The sequence below is a fragment of the Oryctolagus cuniculus genome, chromosome 2 (assembly GCF_051225735.1).
Source record: "Oryctolagus cuniculus isolate XC-2025 breed Fujian yellow rabbit chromosome 2, ASM5122573v1, whole genome shotgun sequence".
NCBI classification, from domain to species: Eukaryota; Metazoa; Chordata; class Mammalia; order Lagomorpha; family Leporidae; genus Oryctolagus; species Oryctolagus cuniculus.
In genome coordinates, this window is record NC_142868.1 from 55,961,998 (window position 1) to 55,978,255 (window position 16,258).

The 16,258-nt window shown below is 37.7% G+C and overlaps 2 long non-coding RNA genes across 2 annotated transcripts in view; one reads left to right on the forward strand and one right to left on the reverse strand.

The window, feature by feature from the left end:
* Nucleotides 1–1,628: 1,628 nt before the first annotated feature.
* Nucleotides 1,629–16,258, reverse strand: part of LOC100357121 (scrapie-responsive protein 1) — a 35,851-nt gene continuing 21,221 nt past the window's right edge. Inside the window, exons 2-3 of the long non-coding RNA XR_515364.5 lie at nucleotides 4,386–4,641; nucleotides 1,629–1,795 (exon numbers count right to left, since the gene is read on the reverse strand). This is a non-coding gene — a long non-coding RNA (scrapie-responsive protein 1). The remainder of the gene's footprint in view (nucleotides 1,796–4,385; nucleotides 4,642–16,258) is intronic.
* LOC103345485 (uncharacterized) overlaps nucleotides 1,802–16,258 on the forward strand; it is a 100,316-nt gene continuing 85,859 nt past the window's right edge. The window contains exon 1 of the long non-coding RNA XR_016229921.1: nucleotides 1,802–1,979. This is a non-coding gene — a long non-coding RNA (uncharacterized LOC103345485). The remainder of the gene's footprint in view (nucleotides 1,980–16,258) is intronic.

Consider the following 16,258-nt stretch of genomic DNA (forward strand, 5'->3'; position numbering starts at 1 on the left):
GGTGATTAAGATTAGATAAGAGTAAGAGTGGCCATATTCAAAACCTAGCTCTACTGCTCACTGATAATGTAAACTTAGATCAACAACTTAATTTCTCCAAACTTTTGCATTTTTTTCCCCATAGAACAGGGTAAAGACAGTATCTACCTCATTCAATTGTTGCAAGACAATGTTTAGTAAAATAAAAAATTTTAAATAAAAGCTTAGTTGTAGTCTAAAATCTCTTGGAAAAATAAAGGATCTACTCATTAGTGTGATTGAATGAAACGTTTGCTTTTAAAAACATGGTGAGCAAGTCAGAAAACATTGCATAAAATAAGTGTATGAACATTTGTTTTTACTTTTATTAGGCAAAATAAAGAAGGTCATGTGCTTCTTTAGTGCATTCATTTCTAAAAAAATGTAGTTGAATTTCATCTTATAATTCTACTTTGTCATGCATTTTGTAGGTAGTCATACTACTTGAAAATATGTTCAGAATTGTGTTTGTAAAGACTTTAAGAGCAACTGAATTATAATTACTTCAAAATTGTTTCCACCAACATAGTAATACTTACTGAACACTGAATAAATACTGCATAATGTTCTGTCATGTTCATAAACAGGACAGGAACCTCCAAGGATGTATTTCAATGAAATAGTGTCATTTTAACTCCAAAAGGATTTCTCCCAAATTGCCCATGTGCTGTGGTGCTTCTCAAACTTTTCCCCATAATGCTGTGTATTTCACCCTATTCTCTGTAGCAGGCTTCACATTTATACATAATTATTTGTTAAATTATTTCACATTTGTTAAGCAGAAGTTCCAAGAGGGTAAATTCATATTATTCATTACTGTATGTTAATAATGACTGATAATTAGCATACATTTAATATATTTTATTGAAAGGCTTTCTGAAATTACTTCTAATGGCCACTGTGATTAGATGCATGCCTCTTAAGATATAAGGGCAGAATCCAGAGCTGTCTCCTCTAGTAATCAGAAATTATCTTTTAAAGCATCTGTTTTATTTAATTTGAAAATTTTTGTGACTAAATTGACATCCAGTATGTATTTATTTTAATGTGTGTTTTGTTATTCTCAAGAAATATTGATACTTAAATACATGAATCATAATGTTAAAGATATAGCCAAGTGTAGTATATGGGCTTTGGAAGTGGAATTCTACTCTGATATTTAGCAAATATGTTAAGCTTGAGTTGACATTTGAAAAATGAGAAGGATGATATTTGTCTAGAAGGTTTTTGTTTTTGTTTGCTATGAGAGAAAAATGAAAATGCACTTTAAGTACTTGGAATATATAATATACACTCAAGTATGGGTTCCGTTTTTTCTTACTAGAAATCTATGGCTTGTCTTCCAAGAAACTCAGTTTATCCATGATTCTTCCAGCAGTAAGTACAAGTATACACAGTCAATAATTTCCAACTAAGACCTGACAGTATTCTTAATCTTTGAACCAGGAATGTGGATATTCATCTGGGATACTGAATTCTTTCACTGAATGTGGTAAATGAAAAATTTTAGACAAATTTTAAACCAATGCCAATAATATGCACAAAGAATACTAAAATTAACTTTTATTACTACTGTTGAACCAAATTTACTTGTCCTACACAAGTAAGAATTTATTGAATCTGTCCTTTATTTTAATGGGTAGAAACTAGAAATACATTTATACTGATGTAGTGCAGTTTTGGGAAATGAGAGATGGCATTCTCCAGAATACATGAAGATTCTCAGTGATTGTTGCAAGGAATCACAAAAGAGATCTTTGGTCCAAAGAAGATATCTCTGAAAGAAAGTAAAACATCAGTTAAATTCAGCTGAAAGCTAAGATACATGCTAATCTTTTTTGGTTAAAAATGGACAATGATTTACAGGGTTTCAGATGTGACTATTTTTTTTAGGTGAAACAAAACAAAACAAAATGAGATGAGTGAGAGCACTAGCCACAAGAAGAATGAAGTCTAAGAAGGTAACCAACTCCACTTTCCCCTCATTTGCCATTGATATTATGCCATCATTTGTCTATAAAGGAAGGGAAAGATTAAGTAATTTCAAAATCTCCTAATCAAACATACAATTTCATTTCTCTGATAGGGGAATGGGCCATGAAGCTAAAATCTAGAGGTCCCAGAAAAAAAAAAGATTAAAAATTTCTTAGAAAGTCATTAAATAGATTTCTAGTTTTATAGTAAAAGGAAAAATGTTTAAAAAGCTACTTGACTCCTCTCTGGTTAGAAAAATCACATAAGACAATGTATGAAAACACATGGACTAATATAAAATTTTATGTCTGTACAAAATGATATTATCATTATGTTTTACTAGATATATATTTAGTAAGGTAAATCTGCTATTGCTGGGAAAACAACATCCCCAAATCAGAGAGAAATTACTTGTATATAACCACAGTGCTGTTCTCATCTGTTAACGTAGATAGTCGTAAGTCCATTTCAGTAAATTGGTGTCAGATCATATAATAACATAAAAGCACACATGGCATTTTAGTATTAGTTGACATTTCATTTATGTAATCCATGAAAAATTAAGTCCTTTCATTGGCTTAACTGAAGTTATTGATAGCACTGCTCATTGAGATGTTTTTCAAACGTTATAATTCATCAGAAACACTTGGGTTTGGAGGATTTGTTAAAACATAATTGCTGGATCCCACCTCCAAAGTTTCTGACTGCAGAGTCTGCCTTGGGGCACAAGGGTGGATGGGCATTTTTAACAACACCTCAAGTGAAGCTGCTATTCTGGAAACTACACTCTGAGAATCAATTGGCTGGGTAGGAGAACAATCTTGTCTAAGGTTGAATAGCTGGGTTCTAGTCCCCACATTGATAGTAACTAGTCATATGTGACAGTGCTGGTCATTTCAACTTTCCTCACCTTTCTTTGGCAAGATTATTATATCTGGCTTTTCACCCTCAGATTTCTTAAAAGAATGAAAACATGATAGCATACATATGTTCAAAGTAATTTGAAAACATTAAATTTCAGTAAGAAATGTTCAAGATCATTAAATTTGATTTTTTTTTTTTTCCACAGACAGAGTGGATAGTGAGAGAGAGAGAGAGACAGAGAGAAAGGTCTTCCTTTTTGCCTTTGGTTCACCCTCCAATGGCCGCCACGGCCAGCGTGCTGCGGCCGGCGCACCACGCTGATCCAAAGGCAGGAGCCAGGCGCTTATCTTGGTCTCCCGTGGGGTGCAGAGCCCAAGCACTTGGGCCATCCTCCACTGCACTCCCTGGCCATAGCAGAGAGCTGGCCTGAAAGAGGGGCAACCGGGACAGAATCCAGCGCCCCGACCGGGACTAGAACCAGGTGTGCTGGCGCCGCAAGGCGGAGGATTAGCCTATTGAGCCACGGCGCCGGCCTCAAGATCATTAAATTTTTTTTTTTTTTTTTGGACAGGCAGAGTGGACAGTGAGACAGAGAGACAGAGAGAAAGGTCTTCCTTTGCCGTTGGTTCACCCTCCAATGGCCGCCGCGGCCAGCGCGCTGCGGCCGGCGCACCGCGCTGATCCGATGGCAGGAGCCAGGAGCCAGGTGCTTTTTCCTGGTCTCCCATGGGGTGCAGGGCCCAAGCACCTGGGCCATCCTCCACTGCACTCCCTGGCCACAGCAGAGAGCTGGCCTGGAAGAGGGGCAACCGGGACAGAATCCGGCGCCCCAACCGGGACTAGAACCCCTTGTGCCGGCGCCGCTAGGCGGAGGATTAGCCTAGTGAGCCGCGGCGCCAGCAAGATCATTAAATTTGAAAGTTCCTCAATAACCAGAGAAAACAGTTTCTAAAATCAAGAGCTAAAAATATTTATTGATTGATCTGTTGTTTTGTACTTAAAATAAACCCATTTTGCAAATTAATGTGTTTTAAATATGAAAACAATGGTAGAAAAATTCTTGCAAAATTTTATTTAGTTTACTTCTGTAACTAATATGCAAAACTAGAAAATTTCCCTTTGACTCTTACTAAATTGTTCTGGTCTGCTTATTACTTGATCTCATTCACTGGGTTTGTATTTAAAAATCTTATGAGTTTTCAAACTGGTTTAAGATGAAAACCTTGAGGATCATTTTACTACCAGAAGATTTTTCTTTTTGGTGGTAAGCATCAGATGGGAAATTTAGAATTCAATACATTGAATCTTCTAGATTTCATTTACTTTTATTAAACTCTGCCAAACTCAGTTTCTTAAAACCACTGAGTTCCTACATAATGGTAATGATTCTAGGAAGTAGTTAGGATTTGAGTAGAATTTTACTAAAAGGGATGATTAATTTCAACAAAGCTATTATGATTGAGATATCTTTAAAAGAGTTGTTCTGCATATATTTCAAAGCAATACCGTTTGTGATTTTCCTTCCTTACTTTGGGCAGCAGAGCAATTCACTGAAATTGCAGTAGCAAATCATCTCACATCCCTTCCCATCCCAAAAGTGATCCTGGATGTTTGCATCAATTTGTGTCAGGTCAGCTACTCCTTCTGGAAGGTTGTGACAGTTGCGGTCTTTTAGTATCTTTCCGTAGCAAGAGAGGCGATTTGCAGGCATGGCTTGGACTCCTAGCAGCAAAGTTAGTCCAACAGTGACAGCAAGTGCTATAAATTTCATTTTGACTTTTGATCCTGAGATAGAAGAAAAACCAAGATGCATCAGTGCTTGTTTTACAAAATTAATCTGAACATAAACGTCTATAGCATTCTCAAACTCTTAGAAAGAATGGGAGTTGGCCTTTTCTGTGCTCTTCTTTGTGGTTTTCGAAGTGTAGATTTTGTTGTTATTTTTAAGATTTATTTATATATTTGAAATGCAGAGTTACAAAGAGGAAGAGGCACAGAGAGAGAGAGAGATCTTCTATCCGCTGGTTTGCTCCCCAAATGGCTGCAATGGCTGGAGCTGGGTCAGTCCAAAACCAGGAGCCAGGAGCTTCTTCCAGGTTTCCCATGTGGGTGCAGGGGCCCAAGAACTTGGGCCATCTTCCACTGTGTTCCCAGGCCATAGCATAGAGCTGGCTCAGAAGTGGAGCAGCTGGGATTCAAACCAGCATTCATGTGGGATTTTGGCACTGTAGGTGGCAGCTTTACCCACTATGCCACAGTGCCAGCCCAAAGTAGTTTTGTGACCATCTATCAAAAACAATCACTTGAAATATGTGTCAAAATTCAAATGCATAGACTCCACACAAAAAAAATATTGAAGGAGAAATGCTTGGGTGAGGGTAGACCATGGTGGTAAGATTCAGAATCTACATTTAATAAGTACCCAAAGTCAAGTTTTTTATACATTCAGTAGAGAACAATTGCTTTTTAAAGATGATATCAACATCAACCAGGTAGATTTCTAGAACAAATAGCATCATTAAATACAGTGGTCCTTGACCTTGCATATCTTACATCCTAACAACATTGTCAGAGAACCTGTTTCCCACTCTGAAGGAATAACCACTTATGCTGATTTTGACAGATGAGATTCTATATGTTTAATTATAGGTAAGTTTTTTAATTTTCAAGATTATCATTAAAATGCATTGTTGTTGCAAAATTTTAGTAATGTGAATTTGTATCCCACATGGGCTCCTTCATCTTTGAAAACAGAGGCTTGAATTCCCCTTATAGCAATCTAGCCTGTCTTTGAACACCCACCATGGTAGGGAATTCATTATTGATCAAATTAGCATATTCCATTGCTATAGTTCTAACATTTCTCTTATCATAAAATATTTTTGGTAGCTTCCACCCACCAGCCCTAGTCTGAATCCTTGGGATCATACCAAATAAGTCTGATTCCTCTTCCAGGAGATAACTCTTCAAGTACAGTTTTTGCATACAATTAAGGAATATTCATAATTTATGTAATCAGATTTCTCTGATTTTGCACATTACATGTGAAGAAAATAGAGGCTATTGTAGCAAAGGTAGATTAACAAAATAGTAAAGGAATCAGAATTAGAAACCACAGCCACTCAGATTTCATCTTGTTGACAGGTGCCAAAGTATCTTTTCTACCATTAAAAGAGGAAAGGGGCTGGCGCCGCGGCTCACTATGCTAATCCTCCGCCTTGCGGCGCCGGCACACCGGATTCTGTCCCGGTTGCCCCTCTTCCAGGCCAGCTCTCTGCTGTGACCCGGGAGTGCAGTGGAGGATGGCCCAAGTGCTTGGGCCCTGCACCCCATGGGAGACCAGGATAAGTACCTGGCCCCTGCCATCAGATCAGCGCGGTGCGCAGGCCAGAGCGCGCTGGCCGCGGCGGCCATTGGAGGGTGAACCAATGGCAAAGGAAGACCTTTGTCTCTCTGTCTCACTGTCCACTCTGCCTGTCAAAAAAAAAAAAAAAAAAAAATAAGAGGAAAGGACAGATTCTTGTTGCAGGCTGTATTTTGAAAAAACCATATTGTGGACAAGAAGAAAGTCCTTAGTGATCAGATACATCCTAAAGGTGAATTTTTTTAGGTAAGTTTTATTTTATTTATTTATTTATTTATTTATTTATTTTTTGACAGGCAGAGTGGACAGTGAGAGAGAGAGAGACAGAGAGAAAGGTCTTCCTTCTGTTGGTTCACCCCCCAAATGGCCGCCACGGCCGGTGCACCGCACTGATCCAAAGCCAGGAGCCAGGTGCTTCTCCTGGTCTCCCATGCGGGTGCAGGCCCCAAGGACTTGGGCCATCCTCCACTGCCTTCCCGGGCCACAGCAGAGCTCTGGACAGGAAGAGGAGTGACCGGGATTAGAACCCGGGGTGCCGGTGCCACAGGCGGAGGATTAGCCTATTGAGCCGCGGCGCCGGCCGTAGGTAAATTTTATAATCTGAACAAGATTTGGCTTCCCAACTGCTGCAGACTTTTAAACCCCAAGGTCATAGATGGATGAATTAAATGTGGAAACTAAATCCAATTATGGTGATTGAAGGTCGGAGCTTTGAGAAGTAACTGAATTGGATTAGGTCACTAGGGTAGAGCTCCAAGATCCAGTCATGATAGCTTTACAAGGAGAGACCACATGGTAGAGCATGCTTCCTGTGTCTCTCTCTGCTCTCTGGCTTGCTACGTGATCTTGCTTCCTCCATGTGCTCACCATAGCCAGTCTCCACTCTCATCAGATGCCAGACAAACAGAGCTGCCAGATTTTGAACTGTGAACCTCCAAAGCCATGACCTGAAATAAACCCTTCCTGTCTTCCCTTCCCTTCCCTTCCCTTCCCTTCCCTTCCCTTCCCTTCCCTTCCCTTCCCTTCCCTTCCCTCCCCTCCCCTCCCCTCCCCTTCCCTCCCCTCCCCTCCCCTCCCCTCCCCTCCCCTCCCCTCCCTTCCCCTTCTAACTGTTTTTTTGCAGATCATACTTTAAGTTTCATACTTTAAAAAATCTAATTCTCTGAGGTGCTCTAGTTCTTAGTTACCTCAGATTAGGACATTATTTAATACCCATAAAATATGTGATGTTATTAAAAAGCCACATTTCCTCAAATTTTTTCAAGTTAATCTTCAAGAAAAGAAATTCAAGTTACTCCCAGAGCATTTACTATGTGGAAGGAAGTTCCACAACCATTAAGCTTTCAAATAATATTAGGGTATTGGACTGAGCCCCACAACCTAGACAGTTTTTTAAATAGCTTTATTGAAATAGAATTGACATAATAAACTGTAAATATTTAATGTATACAATTTGATAAATTTGGGCATGTAATATTCACATGAAACCATCACCACAATGAAGATAACGAACATATTTATCATCCCTAAATTTCCTCACCCTGGGGACAGACATTTGTCCCAGCAGCTTAAGTACCTGCCTAGGAAACCTGCATCCTCTATCAGAGTGCCTGGTTGGATTCGCAGCTCTTTCACATCTCCTCTAGCCTCCTGTTACTATGCATCCTGGGAGGCAGCAGATGATTACCCAAATATTTGGGTCCCTGGCTCCAGCACTGGCTGTTTTGGGTGTCTGGTGAGTGAACCAGAAGACAGAAGTGCTTTCTGTTTGTCTCTCTCTCTCTCTGCTTCTCAAATGAAAAAAAAAAAAAAAAATAAAAGACAAAAAATTTCCTCATACCTTTTGTAATCCATCTCTGCCTGTTTCCTACCCTCCTCAGGCAAACACTGATCTACTTTCTGTTGCCACAGATTAATTTGCATATTTGAGATTTTCATATAAGTAGAATCATGAAATATATATAGTCTTTATCTTTTTCACTCAATATACTAATTTTGAGGTTTACATATGCTGTTGTGGTTATCAATAGCTGATTGCCTTTTATTGCTAAGAAGTGTTCCATTATCTATATACAAATACTGAGAATTATTTGTCCATTGACATGTTGATGAACACTTGCATCATTTTCAATTTGGAGCCATCATAAATAAAACAATATGGACATTTATGTACAAGTATTTGTAAGATCATGATTTTCATTACTCTTAAGCAATGACCTAACAGAATCTCTTAGTTGAATGGTAGGTGTATGTTTAACTTTTTAAGAAATTGCCACCGTTTTTATGAAGTGGTTATACCATTTTACATACCCACAAGCAATGTCTGAAAGTTCTAGTTTCTTCATATACCCCAATCCCTGGCATGGTCAGTCTTAAAATTTTGACTATTCTTAGAGTTGTATAATGCTATCCCACTGTGCTTTTATATTGTGGTTCCTTAGTGATTAGTGATGTTGAAAATCTTTTCAAGTGCTTGTTTGTTAGTGCATCTTCTTTTATGAAGTGTATTCTCACATCTCTCACTCATTTAAAAATGGGCTTGCTTATTTTTTTTTAAAGTTTTGAGAGTTCTTTCCATATTTTAGATGCAAGTTCTCTACTAGGCATGTATGTTTCAAACATTTATCTATGGCTTTCACTTTCATTTTTCTTAACTGTGATTTTAAAAGGGCAAAAGTTCTCAAAACTGATTAAGTAGAATTTATCTGTATTCTTTTTGGATTGTACTTTTGATGTAATATTTAGGAAATCATTGCCTTACCTAAGATCACAAGATTTCTCTTATTTTTTTCAGCAAGTTTTATAGTTCTAGCTTTTACATTTAGTTTCATGATCTGTTTTAGTTCATTTTAGTATATAGCACATGGTGTGAATTGAAGCTCTGTTTAATAAAAACATGATTATTCAATAGTTTCAGCATGATATGTGAAAAAGACTGTTACTTCTCCAGATGAATTGCCTTTGCAGCTCTGTCAAATATCGGTTTTCAATATTAAGTGAGGATGTGTTTCTGTACTCTCATTTTTCTCTCACTGCTCTGTTTTGTCTTCATGCCGAAACTACAATTTTGATTACTATACTTTATAATCTTGGGATTAGGTAAAGTTTGATATGCAATGTTTTGTTCTTCTTTTACAAAGCTATTTTGGCAATTCTAGGTCTTATGCATTTCTGTATGATCTTAGTATCAACTTGTCAATTTCTATAGATTAAAGCTATAGGAATTTCCATTTGGGTAAATTTGGGCAGACATAATATTGAATCTTATGATCTATGAAAATATTTTTCCATATGTTCACATTTATTTATTTGCAATTTTACATTTCAGGTATGTTGATTTTTTTGTAGTAGCAATACTTAACATGTGATCTATACTCTTATTAGATGTTTAAGTATACAATAAATACAGGCGCAGCATTGTGCAGCAAATCAATAAAAGTTCTTCATCTTGCACAATTGAATTTTTAAAAAAGATTTTATTTATTTACTTGAGAGGTAGAGTTACAGACAGAGAGAGGAAGAGACAGAGAGAAAGGTCTTCCACCCACTGGTTCACTCTCCAAATGGCCACCACAGCCCAGGAGCTTCTTTCATGTCTTGCATGTTGGTGCAGGGGCCCAAGGACTTGGGCCATCTTCTACTGCTTTTCCAGGACATAGCAGAGAGCTGGATTGAAAGAAGAGATGCCGGGACACGAACTTGCACCCATATGGGATGCCAGGGCCTTAGGTGGAGGCTTAGCCTACTACACCACAGTGCCAGCCCCACACAATTGAATTTTATACCTGTTGATTAGCAACTCTCCATTTCCCTCCCCCTAGTTCCTGGAATCACCATTTGATTCTTTGCTTTAATGACTGAATATTTTAAATACTTTGTATAAATGAAATCATACAGTATTTGTTCTTCTGTGCCTGGCTTATTCCACTTAGCATTATATCCTCAAGTTTCAGTCATGTTGCTGCATATTGCAGAATATTATTCTTTAACAGGACTGAATAATATGGGGCCGACGCTGTGGCATAGTGGGTAAAGCCACTGCCTGCAGTGCTGGCATCCCATATGGGCACTGATTCTAGTCCCAGCTGCTCCACTTCCTATCCAGCTCTCTGCTATGGCCTGGGAAAGTGATAGAAGATGGCCCAAGCCCTTGGGCCCCTGCACCCGTGTGGGAGACCTGGAGGAAGCTCCTGGATCCTGGTTCCTGGCTTCAGATCAGCGCAGCTCCAGCCATTGAGGCCAATTGGGGAGTGAACCAGCGGATGGAAGACCTCTCCCTCTGCCTCTCCTTCCTCTCTGTGTAACTCTGACTTTCAAGTAAAATAGATAAGTCTTAAAAAAAAAAAAAGACTGAATGATATTCAATTGTATGTAAATCATATAAAAATTCAAAATCCATTCATCTGTCAGTAAGGGTTTAGGATGTTTCCACATCTTGGCTATTGTGAATCTTGCTGCAATGAACATGGAAGAGTTAATGGCTCTTGGAGATCTTGATTTGAATTCTTTTGGATGAATACTCAGAAGTAGAATTGCTGAATCATATGATAGTTCTGTTTTTAATTTTTGGAGGAACCTCCATATTGTCTTCCATTGTAATTGCACACAATTTTGCATTTTGCATTTCTGACCAATAGTGTGCAAGAGTTACAATTTTTCCACATCTTTACCAAAACATGTTGTCTTTTTTTTTTGATAACAGCCATCCTCAAAGTTTTGCAATAATATTTGATTGTGATTTGGATTTGCATTTTCATGATTAATTATATCAGCATCTTTTCTTATATCTGTGATCATTTATATATCTTCTTTGGAGAAATGTCTATTTAAGTCTTTAGCCCATTTAAAAATTGAGTTATTAAGTTTTTTGGCTATTGAGTTGTAAAAGTTCCTTATATACTGTAAAATAACCCCTTATATGGTTTGCAAATATTTTTCTTCCATTTCATAGTTTCCCTTTTTACTCTAGTGATTGTTTTCTTTGTGTGCAGAAGCATTTATTTTACTATAGTCCCACTTGTCTATTTTTGTTTTCATTGCCTATGTTTTTTGTGTCATATTCAAAACCATCACTGCTAAGGTCACTGTCAAGAAGCTTTTACCGTGTGTTTTCTTCTAGAAGGTTTAGTTTTAGATCTTACATTTTACTCTTTAATCTATTTTAAATTTATTTTTAGCTTAATGTTTTACGATTTTTGAGATAACATATTTTTAACTTAAATTATAGATAAAAGCCTGATACTCCACTAAATAAAGAGTTCAACAAATAAAAAGTATAAAGACCATAGTTGAGCAGGAAAATGGGTGAAGGCTATAAGCAATAATTAAATGAAAATATGTTCAACTTCACTGATACAACATACATTTTTAAATAGTCACGGAATCATTAAAACTATAGTAGTGCTGGCCTCGTGGCTCAATAGGCTAATCCTCCACCTTGCGGCACCAGCACACTGGGTTCTAATCCCGGTTGGGGCGCCTGATTCTGTCCTGGTTGCCCCTCTTCCAGGCCAGCTCTCTGCTGTGGCCAGGGAGTGCAGTGGAGGATGGCCCAAGTGCTTGGGCCCTGCACCCGCATGGGAGACCAGGAGAAGCACCTGGTTCCTGGCTTCGGATCAGCGTGGTGCGCCGGCCACAGCGGCCATTGGAGGGTGAACCAACGGCAAAAGGAAAACCTTTCTCTCTCTCTCTCTTACTGTCCACTCTGCCTGTCAAAAAACAAACAAAAAAACAAACAAAAAACACAACAACAACAACAAAAACTATAGTAGTATACACTGATTAACAATGTGACAAAGTACTAAGAAAATGTGGCATATTTATACTATGGAATACTTACTACTCATAAAAAAGAATGAAATCCTGCCTTTTGCAACAAAATGGATGCAATAGGAAACTATTATGCTTAGTTGAAATAAGCCAATTCCAAAAGACTAATAACATGTTTTCCCTGATTTGTTAAAACTAATATTCAGAGTGTAAAGAATGTATTGTATATAGCAAAATTGACATTCTGAGATTTGATTATTGTTTATAATAATTGATTACAGCCCTTGTCCATACTTTTGAAGAACAATGGTTTTTCTACATACTACTTGTTGAATTCTTTATTTGGTGGAGGGTTAAGCTTGTGATTATAAAATAAACTGAAAGTATATCATTGTAAAAATTAACAGAAAAAACAATAAAAGAAGGAAGACAGGGTGGGAGTATGGGCTGGAGAAAAAGTAGAGTCAGAAGTATCATTATGATCTTAAATCTGTATACATGAAATACATGAAATTTCAGATGGATAGACCAATGGAACAGAATTGAAATACCAGAAATCAACCCAAACATCTACAGCCAACTTATATTCGATCAAGGATCTAAAACTAATTCCTGGAGCAAGGACAGTCTATTCAATAAATGGTGCTGGGAAAATTGGATTTCCACGTGCAGAATCATGAAGCAAGACCCCTACCTTACACCTTACACAAAAATCCACTCAACATGGATTAAAGACCTAAATCTACGACCTGACACCATCAAGTTACTAGAGAACATTGGAGAAACCCTTCAAGATATTGGCACAGGCAAAGAGTTTCTGGAAAAGACCCGGGAGGCACAGGCAGTCAAAGCCAAAATTAACTATTGGGATTGCATCAAATTGAGAAGTTTCTGTACTGCAAAAGAAACAGTCAGGAGAGTGAAGAGACAACCGACAGAATGGGAAAAAATATTTGCAAACTATGCAACAGATAAAGGGTTAATAACCAGAATCTACAAGGAGATCAAGAAACTCCACAAAAACAAAACCAACAACCCAATTAGGAGATGGGCCAAGGACCTCAATAGACATTTTTCAAAAGAGGAAATCCAAATGGCCAACAGGCACATGAAAAAATGTTCAAGGTCATTAGCAATCAGGGAAATGCAAATCAAAACCACAATGAGGTTTCACCTCACCCCGGTTAGAATGGCTCACATACAGAAATCCACCAACAACAGATGCTGGCGAGGATGTGGGGAAAAAGGGACACTAACCCACTGTTGGTGGGAATGCAAGCTGGTCAAGCCACTATGGAAGTCAGTCTGGAGATCCCTCAGGAACCTGAAGATAACCCTACCGTTCGACCCAGCCATCCCACTCCTTGGAATTTACCCAAAGGAATTTAAATTGGCAAACAAAAAAGCAGTCTGCAGCCTAATGTTTATTGCAGCTCAATTCACAATAGCTAAGACCTGGAACCAACCTAAATGCCCATCGACGGTAGACTGGATAAAGAAATTATGGGATATGTACTCTTTAGAATACTATACCGCAGTAAGAAACAACGAAATCCAGTCATTTGCAACAAAATGGAGGAATCTGGAACACATCATGCTGAGTGAAATAAGCCAGTCCCAAAGGGACAAATACCATATGTTCTCCCTGATTGGTGACAACTGACTGAACACCAAAAAGGAAACCTGTTGAAGTGGAATGGACACTATGGGAAACGGTGACTTGTTCAGCATAGCCCTGACTGTTAATGAACAACTTAATACATTATCCCTCTTAGTAGTTTTTTTGTCTGTTCTACTTAATATGACTGGTTTAATTCTGTAATTAATACACAGTTATTCTTAAGTGTTGAAATTTAACTGAAATGTGATCCCTGTTAAACACAAGAGTAGGAATAAGAGAGGGAAGAGATGTATAATTTGGGACATGCTCAAGCTGACTTGCCCCAAATGGTAGAGTTAGAAACATACCAGGGTACTCCAATTTAATCCCATCAAGGTGGCATGTACCAATGCCATCTCACTAGTCCAAGTGATCAATTTCAGTTCACTATTGATCATAATGAAAGGACTAAGAGTCAAAGGGAGCACATAAGCAAGTCTAGTACCTGCTAACACTAACCGATAGAATAAATAAAGGGGAGAGTGATCCAACATGGGAAGTGAGATACTCAGCAGACTCATAGAATGGCAGATGTCCTAAACAGCACTCTGGCCTCAGAATAAGCCCTAAAGGCATTCGGATCTGGCTGAAAAGCCCATGAGAGTATTTCAGGCATGGAAAGCCAAGACACTCTGGCAAAAGATCTCTATGAGTGAGATCTCAGTGGAAAGAACAGGTCTTCAAAGAAGGAGGTACCTTTCTCTGAAGGGAGGAGAGAACCTCCACTTTGACTATGACCTTGTCTAAACAAGATAAGAATCGGAGAACTCAGAGGGCTTCCATAGCCTTGGAAACTCATGACTGGAGCATAGGGAGATTACTGATGCCATAGACAGGAGTGTCAATTGGTAAAGTCAACAACAGGAGTCACTGTGCACTTACTCCTCATGTAGGATCTCTGTCCTTAATGTGCTGTGCATTGAAATTTAATGCTATAACGAGTACTCAAACAGTATATTTCACTTTGTGTTTCTATGGGGGTGCAAACTGTTGAAATCTTTACTTAATGCATACTAAACTGATCCTCTGTAAAAAAAAAAAAAAAAAAAAAAAAAGAAAAGAAACTATCAACTCCCAACTTGACTCTCACTGGGATTAAACATGACAATAGGTCTGATCTGATTTCATCATCATTTAAAAAATCATCTATTATTTTTCACTTTATGTTTCTGTGTGGGAGCAAACTGTTGAAATCCTTACTTAATGTATACTAAGCTGATCTTCTGTATATTAAGATAATCGAAAATGAATCTTGATGTGAATGGAAGGGGAGAGGGAGTGGGAAAGGGGAGGGTTGTGGGTGGGAGGGACGGTATGGGGGGGAAGCCATTGTAATCCATTATTCGTACTTTGGAAACTTATATTCATTAAATAAATAAATAAATAAATAAATAAAAAAAGAAATACATGAAATTTGTTCACTTTATATAAATAAAACTTTTTTAAAAAAGAAAAAACAAAATTTGGCAAAACACTATATTTGCAGCAAAACTTATACACAGAGACATTTTTAAAAATTTTCTTATTATTTTTTAAATCTTAGCTACCACTTATAAGGGAGAACATACGATATTTGTCTTTCTGTGTCTTATTTCATTCAATATAATGTCCTCTGGTGCCAACCATTTTGATCTTGAGTATGATGATGTATAATGTATGATGTATGTATGATGTATGTTGAGTATAAGGGTCCAATTTCATTCTTTTGCATGTAGATATGCAGTTTTTAACACCATTTAAACATTTTTAATTTATATTTTTTCATTTTATTCAAAAGACAGAGAAAGAGAGCAAGAGGGAGAGAGTCATCCCTCTACTGATTCACTCCCCAAATGCCTGCAACAGCCAGGCCTGAACTAGGCTAAAGCCAAGAAACCAGAACACAATCTGAATCTAACACGTGGGTAGCAGGCACCCAAGTACTTGAACCATCATCTGCTGCCTCTTAGGGTGTGAATTAGCAGGAAGGTGGAGCTGGAAGCCAAGCCAGGACTCAAACCCAGGCATTTGATAGGAGATGCAGGTGTCTTAACTATCGTATCAAATGCGTGCCCCACCAAAACCACTTTTTGATGAGACTACCCTTTCCCCATTATATAATCCTGGTAGGTTTATTGAAGATCAGTTGAGCAAATACAAGGGAACTTCAAAACATTTGTGGAAAATGGAATTAAAAGTTAAGTTTACTTTAATGCAAAAAAGTTCGAAATCCATATGTAGTTTTTCCCATAATATGCATTTTCCAGGAACTTTCTGAAGATCTTTCATATGCGTGAATTTCAATTTTTTCATAAAATAAACATCTTTTAATTCTATTTTTCACCAACTTTTGAAGTCCTCACATGTGTGAATCTGTTTCTGGGCTCCCTGTACTGTTGCATTTGTTTAGGTGCTGTTTTTATGCTAATATGAAACCATTTTAATTACTATAGCTTTGTAATATTTAAAAATCAGGAAGTATGATGCCATAAGCATTGTAGTTTTTTTTGTTTTATATGAATTTTACAATTGTTTTATTCTATTTCTGTTAAAAACAGCCATTAGAATTTGATTAGAGAGTGCATTGAATATTCAGTCAACTTGGGTAGTATGAGCATGAACATTTTGAC